Raw genomic sequence first — 19099 nt, forward strand, 5'->3', positions numbered from 1 at the left:
ACATCATCCCTGCAGTGATTGACAAGCGCCAATTACAGGCCGTTAGCGTCCTTTCTTTTTTTTTCTTTTTTTTTGCTCCTGGAAGGCCCTCAAGGAATAAAGAAAGCACATGTTTATGACCGTGTCTATATTTCACTCAAAGTGCAGAGAAAATAACACACAGCTATTTACTACTTTACTGCTTGATTGCCGCTAAGTCCTTTATGACGGGCTTTAAGTGTGGGACGTGAAAATAGCTGAGATGTTTGTCATAACAGACCAGTCACATGAGTTGACAAAGAGAGAAGAAAGGAGGAAAGGAGGGTCAAATTTCAGCGTTCAAAAAAAAATTGGATCAGATGTTAACAAGGGCATTAGTTTCACTGAACAGGTATAAACTCATGAACAAAATACGGTAATCACACAAATATTCACAATTCATAAATACACCCCTGCAAACTTCAGAAACATCTTACAATCTCACACATTGAACACATTTTTTCAAGCTTAGCAAAATGTGTGCCGGAATTAATCAAATTCTGAAATAAATGAGATAATGCACATATTAAAAAGTAAAAAATAACAAACATTCAGAAATATGATTCACTTGTTAGTTATTCTGGACCAACTTTTAAATAGGCATCACGTTAGCAGATCGTGCCCACGTTTTCCGTTTCTTAGCCAGATAAAAGTTGAAAGTTTTTTTTTTTAAGTCACTAAATACAGCAACCAAATGAATTAGTCGGGTTTCCATCCAATTGTTTTGAATTTTTTTAAGCGAGTTTACTGAAAACGCGCAAAACGGACATGCGACTTATGCCCGTTTCCATCTGTTCTTCTTTTGCGAATATTGAGAAGGGACTCCGCCGCTGTAGGTAGCGGGATACACCATAGAGATGTGATCCAGCAGTAATTTAAAAGAAGAAGAAGAAGAAGAACAGGAAGCGACTGCGACGTCGAATGTGTATTTCTTGATAAACTGTAGCGTCTCTTTGCTGTTTTCCATCTAAAATTACATTAATATTCACTTCTTTAATGAATTCATCGTCCCCCCAAACATACCTTACTTTATCATCCGACATTTCTTTGGGACTACAAACGTAGGTGCAACGTAATATCCGGTCAAAACGTGTGACGTGTATCCAGTCTTGCCAGCGGTTATTCGCAAAAACCTGTTTCCATAGCCAAAATTTGCATTTTACTTTTTTCAATATGCTTCAAAATCCATCCCTTCTAAGCTTAAAAACTTGAATACAAATTTTGGGCCCTTTTTAGAATTTCTAGTGTTTCCATTCAGTTTTATTTGTGCATTTCTTGAAAATTCTAACAAAAATGCGTGGATGGAAACCCCACTATTGCTAACTGCTGCTAATTGCTGACTGCACGTTAGCATCTACCTTCTTTTTGTCTGAAGCTTTGTTAGTATAAACGGTGCACATCAGCGGAGACACGTTTGGAACCACAAAATGCAAAATAAAAAACTTTTTTAATTACAAAAATGATCAAATCAATTAATCACGAAGTCCTACTTAAAAACGGTGCCAAGTAGGCCACTTGAATTGATTGTTTTACAGTATGTGATTGCTGGCCCACGGCGGCTGATCTCATTAGAAGTAAAAATCTATTTGCCTAACGAGAAAAGTATTGAAGTAGCTTGTGTGTTTGCACGTGCGTGTGTGTGCACGTGTGTGAGAGCACTCTTGGCCTTGTCCCTGCTGGTGGACTACGCCTCTGGGCCATTTTGCCCTCCATTGTGCCATGCTTCCTGTCAACCTCCAAAGGAATGCAAAGGCTGACCCTTCATTTTGGAGCCTTTTAAAAAGTCATTATGGAGCTCCAATATCCGAACTTACGTGTCACACAAAAAATCCTTTTTGTCCACATTAAATCCCCAGACTACGATAAATTTAGTTTTTAACAACTTGGGGAAAAAAAGGTGAATTCAACATTTATTTATTTATTGATATTTTCTATTTGTAATAATATTGATACCCCACAGCAGCTTTCATTTGCACCTCAGAATAGTCCATTGTTTTGCTCTTAGCGTCTATTGAATTTTTTTCCCTTTTTTTTAAATTATTTATTCTTTCAGATTCAAGGCATACTGTGCTTGATGAGGCAAAGCAGCCCCAGAACATAAGACCGAGTTTGCTGTCACTTGACTGCACATTTTGTTGCGGTATTTCCTGATAGTCTTGAGATTTCATTGTACCCCACACAGATTTTAAGATATCCTGTGCAGGAGGTAGTTAAGCAGCCCCAAAACATAACTGAGCCCCCTCCATATTTAACTGTTTGTACACTGTTATTTTCTGTCCAAACACAAACACAGACAAACTTGTTACCTACTATGAAACATGGAGGATGCTTGGTTATGTTCTGGGGCTGCTTTGCTACACCCGACACTGGGTGCTTGGTCTCACATAAAGACTAACATAAATGACATGAAAGCATTTCAGGTAAATGCGCTAAAGAAAATGAATAATAGAGCAACCATGACAAAAATATTCCGTACACCTCTTATATGCATGGACAATGGACTGAATTGAGAAGGTCTGTTAAAAAAAAACTGCCTAGTCGGGCATGTATGTAGACGTGTAAAAAGTGTTCACTTTTTGTGGCTTTGGTGGAAAACACGAGCACAACTGTGACAACAGTGAGTGTAGTCAAAGTACATGTTACACAATTGGAAACACGCTGCTTCCAGCCCTGTGGTCAAGTTTCTCTTCCTCAAATAGAGGGAGGATGCCATGACTAGCTCCACTTTTGCACTTTAGAAGGAACAACTGTTGGATATTTGAGACATTTTTCACATATTAGTCATTTCGTTTTTAGTATTATTCACCTTTTCTTTTGGCGGGGGAGGGGGTGGGGGGTGTTCAACATGACATAAAATTCAGCCATTTTTGCAAGTGCATTCATCCTACAGGTTAAATGTATATATTGTAGGGGTCCGGAACACAACCCCTCAAAATTCACTCCGTTGTACCACCTGAAACATTAGGAAGAAAGGAAAACAACATCCAAGCACCTGTTTCACCAATCACCACATGTCTACCATAACAGGGCGCTGGAAAAAGTCTCAGGGACAGGAACACAAAAGTCTGAAGGAGCCATGACTGAAATTGAAGAGAGAGTCTGCCGTTTTGGGTTCGAAGCAGCCGTTTTAGCTCCCGACATTAGTTTCACCAATCAACACAAAAGTGGGTGGACATGACTGTCTTAACAGGAAAAGTCTCAAGGATCCAAATTGAAATTGTCCAAGCTATTTACTGTGTAGGAATGTGAAAAAGTAAACAATAAAATACAGTCATTACAAAAAAACTAGGGCTGTCAAAATTAAAGCGTTAACTCTGGAGATAAATTTAAATTTGAACTCAGTTAACTCAGTTTCATTTACTTTGACCTATAACATACAGCCAAACTTAGCCACTAACACAAACTATAGGTAGCGTTACTTTCGGTTTTACTTACTTGACCTTTGTTGGAGAAATCTCAAGTAATTTTCACATTTTTCACAGCCAAATTCAAATAGCATATTAGACTAATATGCTATAGTTGTCATACATGGTGTATCATCTCAGAGCAAAATACTAGTGACGGGAAAATGAAGCTTCATGAAGCACTTGTTATATTTTTTGACTCCCCTAGATGGTGCTCTTGATTTAAATATAAAGGCTAGTGCAAAGGAAATTGATTACATTTCCACTTTATCTTTCACCCAAGAGTGCCATCTAGAGGAGTCAAAAAATATCACAAGTGCTTCATGAAGCTTCATTTTCCCAGCACTACAAAATACTCTGCTCAAGTTCCCTCCATGGGGCTTTGCAAATCAACCCTTAATTGTGCTGCTTGTAGACATGACTAAACCTGGTAGCAAGAAGTTTTGCCTTCTTCTGGTAGCCTGTAAAGCGGAGTCCATTTTGATTGCTTTGTTCAAAAGTTGTATTTTACAGGAGAAGTATATGCAAGGATCAAAGAAAGCTATTAGAACAGTCTTGGATTTTAAATATACTTTCTATTTGATGATGGATGGATTTTACATTAATTCGAAGATTTTCCTCATGAAATATCTGTTACAAGCTTTGAAGAAAAAGTGTAGACGCAAATGTGATTAATCGCGATTAATTATGGAAAATCTCTGTGATTAATTATTTAAAACATTTTAACCGCTTGACAACACTATGAAAAACATCAAAACACTCCAACCATATGTGAAAGAACATGGAAAATAGGCCCATGGTTCGCATTAGAAGATTCGTGACATAAAAAGAACTTTTATTTAAAAAATAAGAAAGCAAAAAAACAAAGCAAACAAAAAGAAAATATGACAATTAAAAACATCAAATAAGGAATCCCTTAACTCTATTGCAAAAAAACAAACAAGAAAATGAAAACCCAGCCATGTCCCTTTGGACCTGCAGTATGTTGTGCATCAAAGTTAATATATTTGATATATGGAGGGGAAAAAACGTCTTTGGTGCTTTTTGATAAGCCACATGAAGTGAGAACGGGTGGAAAATGAGCTCAAACCACAAGATGTCTGTCTCTCTTCCTAATCTCTCTCACATTTGTTTTTGTTCCTTTCATCCGTCAAATAGTTTTGCTTCTTTTCGTTTATCTCTTGCCTTTGAGGACGGGAGCATTGTGGAGATACCGGAGCGGTGGGCTTGTGTGGGAAAGATCCAGGCAAAATAGACAGCGAGGTTACTTGATACGGCCGGATTGGTGAGGAATGTAACTGATAGTGTTGGAAGGACTGGGATGGATTCCTCTCTTTGGCTCTCACATCCATACAGGATTTAGTCATTCACACAATACACAATGAAGGGCGGGGGGAGGTTAAGGTGTTTTAAAGCCAGGCCCATATCCTGTTCTCAGGAAATGGCGGCCGAGCGAGCTTCCCATGTGTTCATATTTCACAACAGCTCCCATTCTCATCCTGGTGTGTGTACAAAGTACGTTCGATTGGTTTTTGGAATGGGGGCAAAAAGTATTGTCAGGAGAATGAAGAATAGTTGAGGAATGTCTGCCTGTCGCTGCACGTCAACTTCCAAGTATTCCGAGGGAATTTCCAGACATTGGCAGACTTCAGATTGTGAGTCACAAATGTTGAGTGTGTGTGTGAAAATAAAACAGATGTGTGGCCGTAACAAGGTCGGGTCTTGGTGAATAGGCCCGTCGTCCCCCACTCAAGAAACCGATATGCTTCAAAAGTTACAGACACCTTTGTGAGTCACTTAGCCACTTAGCTTAGCATAGCACAGGTGGTGGATTGAGTCTGTCCAAGATACACTGAAATCTCAAGACTATCGAAGCATTCAGGAGAAAAATGTGCTATACTGTGTCAGAAAGTTTGGTCTTGGTTAGGTTCTCGCGCTGCTTTGCTACATTGGTCTTGAATCGGTCCAGGGCAAAATGAAACTCAAGACTTTTAAGGCATTTGGAAGAGACATCGTTTACATTGTCCATTGTATTGTATATTGTTACAATGTACTTTGTCTAAGTTTGTTGAAAAACGACCACATGCTCTGTCCGCTCAGCTGGAATATCCACATTTTTTCCTCTCTATAGCATGTTACCTGAGAAGTCTTTTGTTTATTGAAGAGTCACAGTTATCAAAAGATTGCATGGAGGTGCTTTACACCTGTTGGCAGCTGCAGTATTGAACTCATTCGGGATCTTAAAGGGAACATATTATGGAAAAGTGACTTTTAAAAATATATATATAATTATTTGTATACAAAAAATTGGGTTTCGTGGTTGATTAAATTAGCCAGTGGCGGCCTTGACATGCGCCAAAGCGAGTCTCATGAAATCTCCAATGTCACCACAAAAAAATATGCTACATTTGTTGCTACTTACATTTTTGTTGAGAAAATAGCCACTGGAGTGGTCGTAAAAATCACAGTGACGATCCAGAGCCACTTTCAAACCACAACTGGATGACAGGGGAAACACTAGCAGAATAACAAAAGGTACAGAGCAAGTGAATACAAGTTTAAGTGAGTACTGTATCTCCTGATTTGGAGGGACCCTCTGAAATCTCCAGAAGTCTCCAATAACACCATAAAAAGTTGCAAAATATGTTAGCATATAGTCACAGTAATAGTTGCAGTCAGAAGAGCATAGACATTTTCAAGCAACAGCCTGTACAGCACTAAAAAGGTTTAAAAAAAAAAAAAAGTAAGCTGTGTTAGCATACATTAGCATAAGTATAACAGCCGTACTAGCATTAGCTGCGGTGGAATATAGATGAAATCAATTCGGATATCAATCAAAGTCTCAAAGTAGTTATGTTCCACTTCGGAGGTTCCAATCTATCGCTAAACCAGCCTGAACACATCTGAGGTATGTGTTATCATTAGCATTAGTGCTAACATTACTACTCAGCCACATATGGACTCCGTTAGCATGTACATTCATCGGCTTGACTCCTTAAGCCTGTGACGTCTTTTAACTGATGTAAATTTCCCTTCTGCCAACATATTTACAGACTGTCATAGCAACTCTATTGTTTTTACCCCCTCTCCAAACACGGAATATTCGGCCTCCACTCGCAGACGTATTAGTCATAAGGCGCTGGGGGCGAATAACTGAGCATCACTGTAATGATGTTTCTGCTGTTGTCTTTGACCTCTTTTCCAGCCAAACTGAAAAACTGGTGTTTCAATGTAGGAAGATGGAAAAGGAGGACAGGAAAATAACATTACTAACAGGGCTGTCCACTTTTGACCAAACCTTAAATTGAGACATTGGTCGCGCGATCGGTGGCAGAGGACGTGGGGATGGTGGGTGCTGACAGAAATTTGAATGACATGTCAAGTGCATGTCAATGCGTTCACGCATGACTGCGCGTAGGGAACGGTGGCTCTGGCCCCATTTTATGGTGTGAAGGGTAAGTCAAGTAAAAAAAAAAAAAAAATTCCCAATAGGCCTAATATGTTCTATGCAGCTCCACTAGTCTACACATTTGTGGAATACGTATCAAGCAGCAAAATACACCCATTTTTATCCATCTCAAGGGGCGGACATTTTGTCATTTGCTGTTGACTGAAAATGATATCGCAGTTGCTCAGGGCTCAGGTACTCCTAAAATAGGCATTTGCTAATTGTGCCGACATCAGCGAACGGATTCCGGTTGGATTCGTAATTTAATATGATGTATTTCCGGGGGAGGGAGACGTATTTCCCGGAAAATACCATTTAACTAGTTGTAAATCAATGTTTCATCTGAAAAGTTGAAAATATTTTATAAAGGTTGAAAACTTCCTTGCCCTGCGATTGGCTGGTAACCAGTTCAGGGTGTACCCCGCCTACTGCCCGAGCCAGCTGGGATAGGCTCCAGCAATACCCGCGACCCTTGTGAGGACAAGCGGTTAAGAAAATGGATGGATGGATGAAAACTTCCTTACTATTGCTTTAAAAGAACACACCACTAATAACTCATTTTCCAGTTTTGGCTTAGTCATTGTGTATAAAGAATATAAGTGCAAATATCTCTGGTATCTTGTTCCCTGAATTTTATTTTAAACCAGTTAAGTACCAAAATAAAAACATACCGTGGTGATCGCCATTATCCTGGTCGCGTGATCGTGATGACGTATCCCGTGCGTAAACGACAGTTGCCGTTGTTCACTTGAATGGGAGTTTGCTGACGTAATGGGCAAGAAAAACGGGATCTATCCCAAACGCTGTGCCAATTCTGATCACAGTCAAATCCTAAGCACGTCAGGTTTCATGTCATTTTGTGTGGGGGTGGGGCGGTGGGGGGTGTCCTCTCCTAATGTGGGCTAAAGCGTGCTTAGCACACAACATGTTGCTGGCCTGACAGAGTAAAAGTCACCCGGGTGTTGACTTGACTAGTAAATTGAGCCCGTGTAACACGCAACTTGCAGACACTCCCTAACTTCTACTTGCAATGGGCCGGCTGAGTACGTCCTCCTTATCGAGCCACAGTTTCAACTTCACTTCTGGCTGGATACAAATCTTTGGCGAGTCCTCCATGGCTGTACTGCTTTTGAAGAAGTGCTTCTTTGCATGTGACGTCACAGCCCTCACGGGTTACCAACGGGGTAACCATTGAATCTCGTACAGTGTAAAGTCCTTTATCTAATAGATTATCTTATAAAAAAGGTCATATCTTGCTGTGCCATTTTCAAGCAACAGCCAGTACAGCACAATCAAAAGGTTAAAAAAAAAAGTAAGCTGTGTTAGCATACATTAGCATAAGTATAGCAGCCGTACTAGCATTAGCTGCGGTAGAATATAGATAAAATCAATTCGGATATCAATCAAAGTCTCTTGTACGGCTAGACAAGGGAGTAGACCAAATATTGCTTTTTTATCGCATACCTACTAATGAAGACAAAAGACGTTGGTCGATGGATAGCAGCAATCAAAGTATTCCCGGATTTGAAGCGATCATTTTTTGCGAGGTTAGTAGATAAATGTTGTAATTACCAGATACATGTTCATACATTATACTAGTAAACGTACACTCTAATAAAGATTGTAACTGAGGTGTCGAATTGCGTGTTTCAAATTAACGAGCCAGATATTTAGCGTCCACTCCAATTGCACGAACACACAGCTTAGTTTTAAAATGTACCTTCTTCAAAACTATTAAGTGCATTTGACTGTTTAATAATGGAGGATTTCGTCTTTGTGCTTGGAGTTTTTCATTCTGGAGCCACAGTCATATTCATGAAATTACCGCATAGCTTGTCACTATGGTAAACATAACATCATCACAGCGTTTCAATATGGAACGGACTATGTAAATATAAGTCAGTTAACATGATAAACAAGTTTTCGGTTGAAGTAATAGATTCCATGGCTCTATGGGCAATAATAACTTTTAATTTGTAAAGTAAAAGTTGCTAAGTCACTAAGCTGCTCCGGGTCACGTCCACTTCCATTCAACAATCATTTATTTCCTTGCGCCGTTCTTCATAGGGTAGTCGGTGCAAATGGTCAAAAACATCTATTCACGTGGTACACAGTTACGGCAATGCGTCAGATTCTAACTAGCGCAGTTTCAAACTAGCGATCTCCAACTTAAGTAAATATCGCGCTCGATGAGTCCCGACTTAATGTGCAACTTTGACTGACAGGCGAACTTCGGTTGAACGTTGATCCGCGTTGGCTAACGCCAAATAGCATGTGAGTACGTCCGCCCGTGTCTGACGCTGGCTGCTGATTGGTCGTTCGCGAAGATTGACGACATGAGCGTGGCTGAGCTCAAATGAACTGAAAAAAGAACGAATCACTTACTCATGTTCACTGAAAAGATTCGTTCTTTTTTAGCAAAACGTACGTGAACGACACAACACTAGTTGGCTGTATGGCAGTCTTCTATTGCTATATGCAACATTTTTACATACTATTGTATCATCAATTTGGTGGCGTTTCACTACTCGCTTTCCTTGCTGCCTAGTCTGCTTCCATAACAATCTTTTTTTTGTACTCTCTGACTGACGCAGATGTACAAAAACGGTGTTGCCTTGTTCGTAGGACATTTTTCTGCTTCAGCGAGCTTTATAGTCCAGCAACGGGACGAGTTGAAATTCCTGTGCAAACGGGCCGACTGAAAGACCACATAGAAAAACACATGAATAGCGATTAGTCGGCTTCCGTTGTTGAACATAGTAAAGTCGACTCGTCCACTAATCGCTTCAACCCCAAGTCCTGTTCTGCTCTGACCTGCCCCGCCCTGCTCTGTCCTGTTCCATAACACACTTCACTGTTCTCTTCTGCCTTGTCCTTTCTTTTCCTGTGCTGTTGTGCCATATTATTTCTTGTCCAATCCTGCCCTGTCCTGTTCTACCCTGCCTTGGTCTGTCCTGTCCTGTCCTGCATATAGCCAAAGTTATGCATACTCCACTTAAGCAGCTGAAGAGGACATGTTTAAAAAGAATAGATTGAAAATGGGATCTAACATTTCACTTTTTTTTTTACAGCCTCTCAGACTAGAACGGCTCTTATATAAAAGCAATCCATTCAAAGACTCAAGGTTCCAAGCTGGAGGGCAAACTTCACAAATTAAGACTTTATAAATATATCAGCTATATCAAGGGTTGAGCTTCTATCTTCTGCCCCGGAGACATCATGCATACCGCATACCAATGACACAGCAATAAGACATGACAGCCATGTCCCAAAAACAGCTTCCCACCCCGCGCTCCACTGGGCTGTCCAGGAGGTCGCCAGAATGCCAGCTATTCATTCGGGGGCCCCCCAGGCATGCTTGTGGACCCCCCCCTCCCCACCCGTGGCAAATAGCTATCTGTGCTCCTCTGCTGCTGAGCTTGCACATAGCATGTGATCGCATGGCTTTGACACGCCGTGTGATGTTAGAGAGAGAAAGTGAATGTGTTCGTAGTTTGTAAATGACCTCAGAATTTTTTGGGTGGTGGACTAAAGCCATTTCTTTCTTGTAATACTGAGGATGTCAGAGGTTGTCAGTTTGAGTAACACCGGCGATGCATTCAGTGTCAAATGTTGATGACGGCAACACTATTTAACTGACAGTTGAGAAATGCGGAGGGATAAGGTAAACATTTCAAATAGTGATAGAGAGATAGGTAGACAGACCGAAAGACAGATGATCACATTTTTGTAGTTTTTCTTCAGGGGTGCTTTGATTAGTGCTCTTGGCCTAAAACTATGATGTCGGGCATCCATGCATCCATTTTCTAAACCGCTTATCCACTCGAGGGTCGTTAGGAAGGCCTAGAAACGTTAAACAGCCAAAAGTGGCCAAAATAGATGATTTTTGATAACCTGCATTGTCATAAATCTTGATTTTTGTGTGCAAAGATCAGCTAAAATGTTTAGACCATTGGTGCTCAAGTTGGGTCCTCAAGAGCCCTTTTCCAGCCTGTTTTCCATGTTTCTCTCCACTAACACACCTGATTCATGATCAGGATCGTTATTAGGCTTCTGCAAAGCTTGCTGATTAGCTGATCATTAGATTCAGCTCTGCTACAGGAGGGAAACATGAAAAACAGGCTGGAAAGCGGCTCTCGGGGACCAAACTTGAGCACCCCTGGATTTTAGACTTTTGGCTTCATGTCCAGGAAACCATTCTTACCCGCATTTGGGGTTTGTCTGAGTCCAATAAATGTGGACCCCAAAATGGCCTAAAATGCAATTTTTTCATGGCTTGATTTCATCCATTTATTTTCTTTCTTCTTCTTTTTTTTTAAAGTGCTTTGCAGACCCACTTTTGACCCAGGATGGCTGAAAAACGCTCGACACAAAAAAAATGTTGTAAAATGTCATTTTTCCTCTATCACGTTATTTTGCTGTAAAAATGGACTAAAACGGCTTTATTTATTTTTTGGGGGCTTCAAAATCAATTTCAAGTTTTGCAAGGGCTGTGCCCTCAGCCCGTGGGGTCCATTCTCAATAGCATTAGGGAGCAGGAGGAACCAAAAATGGCCTAAAATGTTGATTTTGGTACCTTTCATAAAGGACTACGACATAATATTGTATTTTGGCAGCAAAAATGATCTAAAACATTTGTGTAAGTTAACTTTTTTTTTTTCTTCCCAAGGGTGTGGCCAAGGCCCCATTTGAGATCCAGGAAAAAAATTTAAAATGTAGATTTTGTTGTTGTTGATAAGTGCAGGTCCAAAATGTAGATTTTTTTCGGTGTAGAATTGCAAAAAAAAAAAAGAAAGGTTACATTTTGTCTGTTTTGTTATCTTAAACATTAAAACCCATATTTAGACCAGAAAATCCACACCGACGTTATGGGCCTGGCTGAACCCCAAATAAAATCTACTTTTTTTTTTAGCCTAATCAACAAACAAACAAACAAACAACAAAAAGAATCATTAAATAACAAACGCTCCTGTGTCAGCATCCAGCATGTTACGCATGAACTTACTGGTCACATTGCCAAAAATGTCAAGTGGAAAAATGCTTTATCTTCCAGACGACCCCCAGCATTAATGTCTGGAAGTGCTGATGATTCAGCTGCAAGATATGTTAGGGCCCGCACACAACGACACAAAGTAGGAATTGTGTGGACTAAAAGAAGACATTGTCTTATTCTATTTTTAAAAGATGAACGGGCAAATAAAGGGGAATATTTTGACATGTATCCAAATGCCAAAAATACATCACAATAGAAGAGAAAAGGGGCATTGTGTAAAGACCCACATAGATTTATGCTTACATGTTGACTCTTTTTAATATTTCAGCACAAATGACCCAAATGTGGTTGTGATGTGCTCTGATGCATGTCAAGAAACATTCCAGTATTATCAAGAAGATAACTTATCATATAACTATTTACTGTAGCTAGTAAACCTCCAACAAGCATTTTCTTGTAATTCTGTGTCCTAATATTCATAAAATGTAAAAATAAATGCTGATGTAAATACATGATTACAACTCAACTTCTTCCTAGAGCATGACTGAGGCTAACAGCAAATGATAAGAATAAAAAAAAAGAAAAGAAGATTATGGACACATTTTTTCCCTCCGGAATCCAATTTCAAGGCATCCCACATGATAGGCTCCTGAGGAATTCTGATATAAGCAATGGAAATGAAAATCAGCAGTTTGAGATAACATTACAAGGAATTTAACACACTGCCATAATGTTAAAAGATAAAATAGCATAGCATAGCATAGCATAGCATAGCATAGCATAGCATAGCATAGCATAGCATACAGTACCTCTGCTTTGTCTCTCCATAGGAATTTTTTTTACATGAAATGGCACTAAAAACACTTCTTTTTTTTAACTTAATGACAGTTATTATTCTTTTCGTATTTGTAAAGTTCTAACCTCTAAATAGTAATGTCATAACAACCTGAGGGGTTGTTGGGATACTTACAAAATCAATGAAAATGTGAAATGACGCTGATTAAACTGTCATTTGTAACAGATAGCATCCCATTAATGTAGCTGAGCTATCGATAGCCGAATAAAAATGCTCTCATGTATATTAAATAAAACCATTTTATTACTGAATAGGTTAACCACACTGACATATATTTAACTTATTATGTCTTATCTATCAACAGATAACGCCTTAACACAATCTAGTTATCAGCTAAGTTTGGCTACAGGGACATTTTTCAAGTTCTTCCCTCGGCAATATGATTTCAGAAACATGGGATACTTGCAAAATCAATTCAAACGCTGACAACTCTGTGGGTTTGAAACAGCAAGTTTAGCTTTAGCTTTGGTGCAGTCGTGCACAAACGCTGCTGGAAATAATCGAATGTCACTTCAAACGGCAACAAATATGATTTATTTACTATATATAGTGCCATCTTTGTTCACCGACCTATGAGAGCAATGTATGTTGACAGGCAGAATAATGAAATGCTCTAGTTGAAGGCAGAAGATACAATTAACATGATGCCATTCTTTTTTTGTTTGTTTTTGTCAAACCGATTACTGTAATTGTTTTTAAATCCATTTTAATGCTGAAAATTGATCACCGAATACATTTGACTTTTAAGTGAAGGTACCAACGTTTGTGTACCACATTTGTGTAAATATTCTATTATGTTTTTCATGGGCTAACACTGAAGAAATGACTCTTTGCTACAATATAAAGTAGTCAGTTTGAATAACAGTGTAGATTGTTAATAATAATAATGATAATAATAATGTCTGAAGTTACTGCTATTAACAAAAGTGAGTACACCCGTACTCACTTTTTATACGTTTTGTGACATTTTCCTTACATAAACATAGATCGTATGTAGGTTCGATAAAGGTTCTGAAACACTGGTCCAGTGGCAATTAACAAGTTTAATCTTCCGTGAATGATACAATTGCATAAAATGTTCATCTGCAAACAGCAAGAAATAAGAGCTCGCATCCTAGCCGTAAAAGGATCCGCCGCGGCCCATTTGACGGTTTCGTTGGAATGCTCGACATCTGCTGGCCTCGGTTTCCTTTCTCGTCTAATTGCGAGTGGCTTGCAGGCCTTGATCACAGGCTACACTCTGTTAGCGCTGCTGTCCCACAGGAGGAATGCAAACAAGCGGGAAACTCTTCCAAGAATCCACAGTTGAGGACCTTTCTGGAATGTCCTAACGAGGCCGCGCTGCCGTGTTTACAGTTCCAGGCCGATGGCAAGCCTGCAATCTGCCCCTGCCAGCATGTCATTATCTCCGCTCTTCAGGGGACGTGGACAAACACATTTCTTCTCCTTCTTAAGCAAAAGTTCAGACGCTGAAACTAAAGCCAGGATGTTATTTTAAAATAAATAACCAAGCCACTTCCAATTAGAGAGTCCAGTGTGTGTCTTAAGTACACACATACCGATAATCAAGACTAATTGGATCAAGAGACATTATCGGATGTCTCTTAAAGATTATCCTGTTGTATGTGGTTTGACAAGAGCGATTTTTTTCATCCCTGATCTGCTCAGAGAAACAGTCAGGGCCGACATTCATAATTGTAAACCTGATCAAAGTCAGCAAAGCTCCGATTATCGGCTATGACAAAATGAGACTCTTCTAAGTTGGGCGCACACATACCGATAATCAGTCTGATTGTTAGCCCCAATTTCCCCCTGCAATCAAAGTCAATAAATGCCAGATTATCATGTCTCTGAAAGATTATCCTGAGCGATTATCAGATGGTGTGAGCGATTTTTCCTCCCTCAATCTGCTTGACAATCGTTTGTGTTAAACCTCAATATTTAGGATCAGAAGTCCTCCTGTGTGTGGTCAACACAGCGTCAACACAGAATCTATGATAATGACGTGAAACAGAGTGATCATCACCAACAATGTGGGGAACACACATAGCGATAACCACGCATTTTCCCACTGTTATCAAAGTCAGTTTAGGCCTGATTATTGTATGTCTGTAAATTATCATGAGTGTTTATGCTTGGTGAAAAAACTCAGGGCCAGCAATCATAAATGTTATACCTGTTCAATATTTACGATTGCAAATGTATACGGTATGTGATCAACACCACGTTGGGCTGAGTCCCAGCCTCCATTATTACTGAGACATTTTCCGAGCAGATCGGTGGCAAATTCAAAATAATCACTCTCAGCACACCCCCATATATGGAATAATCGCTCAGAGTAATCTGATAATCGAGCCTTTGCTGACTTTGATCGTAAGGGGTGGAAAACGCTCAAATTTGGACCAACTGTCGGTATGTGTGTAACCCTCAACAAGTCCATGCTACATCTGAAAAACAGTTTATCCTTTGCTCAGAAGGGGTAATCGGGTAGAAATTCAGACCGATTATCGGCATGTGTGTACCCTGCTTTATTAATTCTTTGGATTAAAAAAAAGTTTCTAATACAGTACTTTTTGCTTTAACTTCTGCTCAGAACAAGCACTAAAGGCCTGCCCTGTCAACTTTGTACCCTTACAGTGGAATCTTTGTTTTCACGTACCTCAACTGAATATATTTCAACTTTTTAATGTTTGAGAAGCATGTGAGTGTGTTGACAGTGTGTTCTCACTCATCTCACAGTATGTTCTGGTCCACTTCAGACAAGGGGGGGTGAGTTTATTGACTTCACCAGCGCTCTTACGTAACTGTGGAATGTTGGAAGTGGACCGTCGTACTAAATCAACACATTGTACAATTAAATGAGGACATTCCTTAGCAGGCAGGTCTCCAAGAAAGCGCACACACACAATAAAAATAATACAGCTCAGCCAACGATGCAGATGGAAAGCTAAGATGCTTTAAAAATCTTTGTTCTTTAGAAAGTAACGCGATTACGCAAATACTGACTGCGGCCGTCTATTTACTCAACTGCAGATAGGGGAGGCGTCATAAAGGATCAAGGTCCTAAACCTGCACCAATGTGGTCCATGCATTTAAATGGATTTTCTTACCATTTGATTTTCATATATTTAAAAGCAGTGGCCAGGCATGTTTATTTGCTACACTGTAAATGGGGTAAGGCGTCAAGTTGGGTGGATTAGGGGCGGAGGCTTTTATTTGCACAAACGTGCTTGTTTGGAATCATTTTAAACATTTTCATTTTAACAATAATATTCAATTATATTTTCCTTAATGAATGCAGCACTTCATCACCTAGTCACAGAATAACACTTGGCTAGTTTAGCGCCGTGATTCACAAAGTATGGTAGCGGGCTCCCCCTAGTGGTACCTGTGAATTACTGAATTAAATCTTCATAATAAATACAGTGGCATAAACTTTTGTTGAGTTCAGTTGTATTTAACTCTTATTAAAATACATTTGCATCTAATCGTTTGAAATTGTTTTAAAATATTTGTTTAGTTTATTTTTATTTGTTGCGTGCTGTCCATTGTAATTGAATCATTATTTAAGTACAGTTTCAAATTTCCTCTATTTATGAGCAGCGTTAAGGTTCGCACTGTGCATAATATTACAGTGACTTACAATAATGTCGAATATACTTTTTGGGAATTAAATCTTATTTTGTTAAAACACATATGCCTACTACGCTACTGTCTTTTAATGGTTGTGGTAGTTGGAGAGCTCAGTTTTTCTTTTTAGAGACTGATTGGTTTAGCAGATCCATGCTTGTTGAAACACAAACTACCCTGTTCCTGCAAAACAAAAAAACGTTTTGTGAGACTTACACGGAGACATTTTCTGAAAAGTCATTTCTTTCTTTGGCATTTCTCAATATCTCTCAGGATTCACGCTGAATTTTCGAGAGGTTTTCAAGTTTCTCGTGAACTGACTCTTGTGTACAAGATATGAGTGACTAGCGGAAAATGTCTTCTTTAAAAAAAAATACTAATAAAATATGGCCCTGAGGAAATGTCCGTAAAGAGAACTGTCTAAATGTCGCATCAGTGTGACTTTTTATTTTAAGATGTGAATGCCTGCCCACCCATTAAGTGTGAAATTAAACAACCAAGTCAGTGTTTTGTTATCTGGCTACAATATTTTTAATATTTACCTCAGTGAGGCTTTCGAAATGTTGCTGAACTCGTCACAGTTGGGCTAATTTACATAAAACATCTCCACCCTTCTAGTTCTGCCATTTCCAAGCAACTGTTGGACCACGCGGAAGCGCTAATTTTTCTTTTGTTGTTGTTGCTTTGTTCTGTCTACTTATGTATTTAATGTGACTCGCTGCTGATCAATATTAAGAGAGATGACACCAAACAAAATGTCGTTGTATTTTACAATGACGATAAAGCTTCTTATCTTATCACGTCAATGCCAAAAGGTAAGCAGAGCTGCAGTGTTAGCACCGATTTGCATTAGCCAGCCAGCACATTTTTGGCGTAATTGTCGACATGTGTGGGGCAGTATTTTTGTTGGGCCAAACTGCTACATTAATGTCGAGGCGGCCCGCGACGGCCCCAGCCGCGGGAATCGAGCGGGCGCGGGGGGTGGAGGACGTGACGGTCCGCACCCCTCTCTCCCGTTTCTTCCCGATCGATTACAAAGCTTAAGTGCTGCATCCATCAGGGAAATCTTTTCGAAAGTTGTTTTTATAGAGGTTAAAAAAAAAAGTCACTAGGGTTAGTGTCGCCCCTTGCCCTGGTTGTCATGGTAACGAAAGCCACACTCCATTTGCATGACAGTTGAGTGAGATTTGTTGTACTCAAACACCTGAGAACTATTTGAAATTATGAAGAAAAAAGAAGCACAAGCTGTCTCCCTTAATATGGAAGAGACACCCAATTTTGGCAGGATTTTGCTGATTTGTCATTTTTCCATTTTCAAGGTCGAGCTGGCCAAAGCGTGGGAACTTCATTTTATCGTATATTTCCAAAGGATTCCAGCGCGGTGATCAACACAGCTCTGGCAGGATGTGTGGTGTGCGTGTGTGTGTGTGTGTAGATTCTTGGAATTGTAGCAGGATGTGTGTTTGTGTGTGTGTGTGTGTGTGAGAACTAACACAAAGTCATGTTCTTATCAGCCGGACGTATTTGATGCGTGTTTAGCTCACAATGCAAGTGACATGCTTGGCATATCCGTGCATCACATGGCCTCTTCGCAGGTCACTACAGGTGTCTTAACACTTTAAGAAATAGATATTGGAACACATGTAGACAGACGATATCACAATTATCACAGGCATATACAGTAGAAGGCATTGCAATGTGGTGGATCTCACTCTGCTTTGTCTGTCCTTCCTTCCTTTCCTCAGTCTCTCCTTTGGTCTCTTGGGGTCTCCCTGATTTGTTGGAATTTGGATGTTTCTGGGGTTGGTGAAGGACTCTGGTTGGTGGCCTGGTGGGTGCTGGGTGGTGTCTGGTCGGTGCTGGATTTCACTTTCCTTTCTTTTCTTTGGTCCTTCCTCGGGTCTCCTGACGGCCTCACGACTCTGGCTGGAAGTGTTCGGTTCAGGTGAACGGTTTTGGATTTTTTAATAGGTTTTAGGTGAACTAATGAATACACACACACTCGCACGCACATACAAATAAAAAATAAATAAAAAAAAGAGAGCAATGATGATGACATGTCAAATCGGTAAAATTACCGAATGAACAATACTGAGCTCTCCAGAGAAAAAAAAAAAGTAATAAAAAAAAGAAGAAAAGAAGGCATTGCAATGAATCAGATATGATGCACAAACTGTTTAATCCTTTGCAATTATGTTAGCACGTTTTTATAAAGTGACATGTTTAAGAGGGCTATTTTGCTAATTAAAAACAGCAGCATTACAGTGTGGGAGTCACGCTAGGAGTAAACACAGTGAAGAAGAAAGTATGCTAACAGATGTTTAGGACACAGCTGGAATGACTTTTGAAGGCGGCTGTTTGGCCTCAGCTGAGGGATTTTAGTGCATACTTGTTCCACATTCTAATACTATCTGATCATTTCTTGTTCCTGGCTTTGCGTGTTTTTCATACAGGTGGATACAGGATGGATGATTTGAAAGCATGTGTGCAGTGGAATAGTGTACACATGGACAGCGTGGAAGGAGCACGTTAGTCATCCCGTGTTTTTCGGGCCGTGCGAGTTGGGCGTCCTGGCGACCAAATATCGAGGCGTGTAAAACTTGCGCTGGTTGGCTGGCAGTCTTGCTAAAACTCTGGGAATGTCATGACAAAAACAAAATTCTGCAATGGGAATGATAGTCTTGGAGGAATTCCTGCGTGATTGAGGCATTTCTGTGTGTTCATACCTCCCTGGATTAAAACCATCTGCT

This window comes from Vanacampus margaritifer, chromosome 2 (genome assembly GCF_051991255.1).
Source record: "Vanacampus margaritifer isolate UIUO_Vmar chromosome 2, RoL_Vmar_1.0, whole genome shotgun sequence".
Classification (NCBI taxonomy): Eukaryota; Metazoa; Chordata; class Actinopteri; order Syngnathiformes; family Syngnathidae; genus Vanacampus; species Vanacampus margaritifer.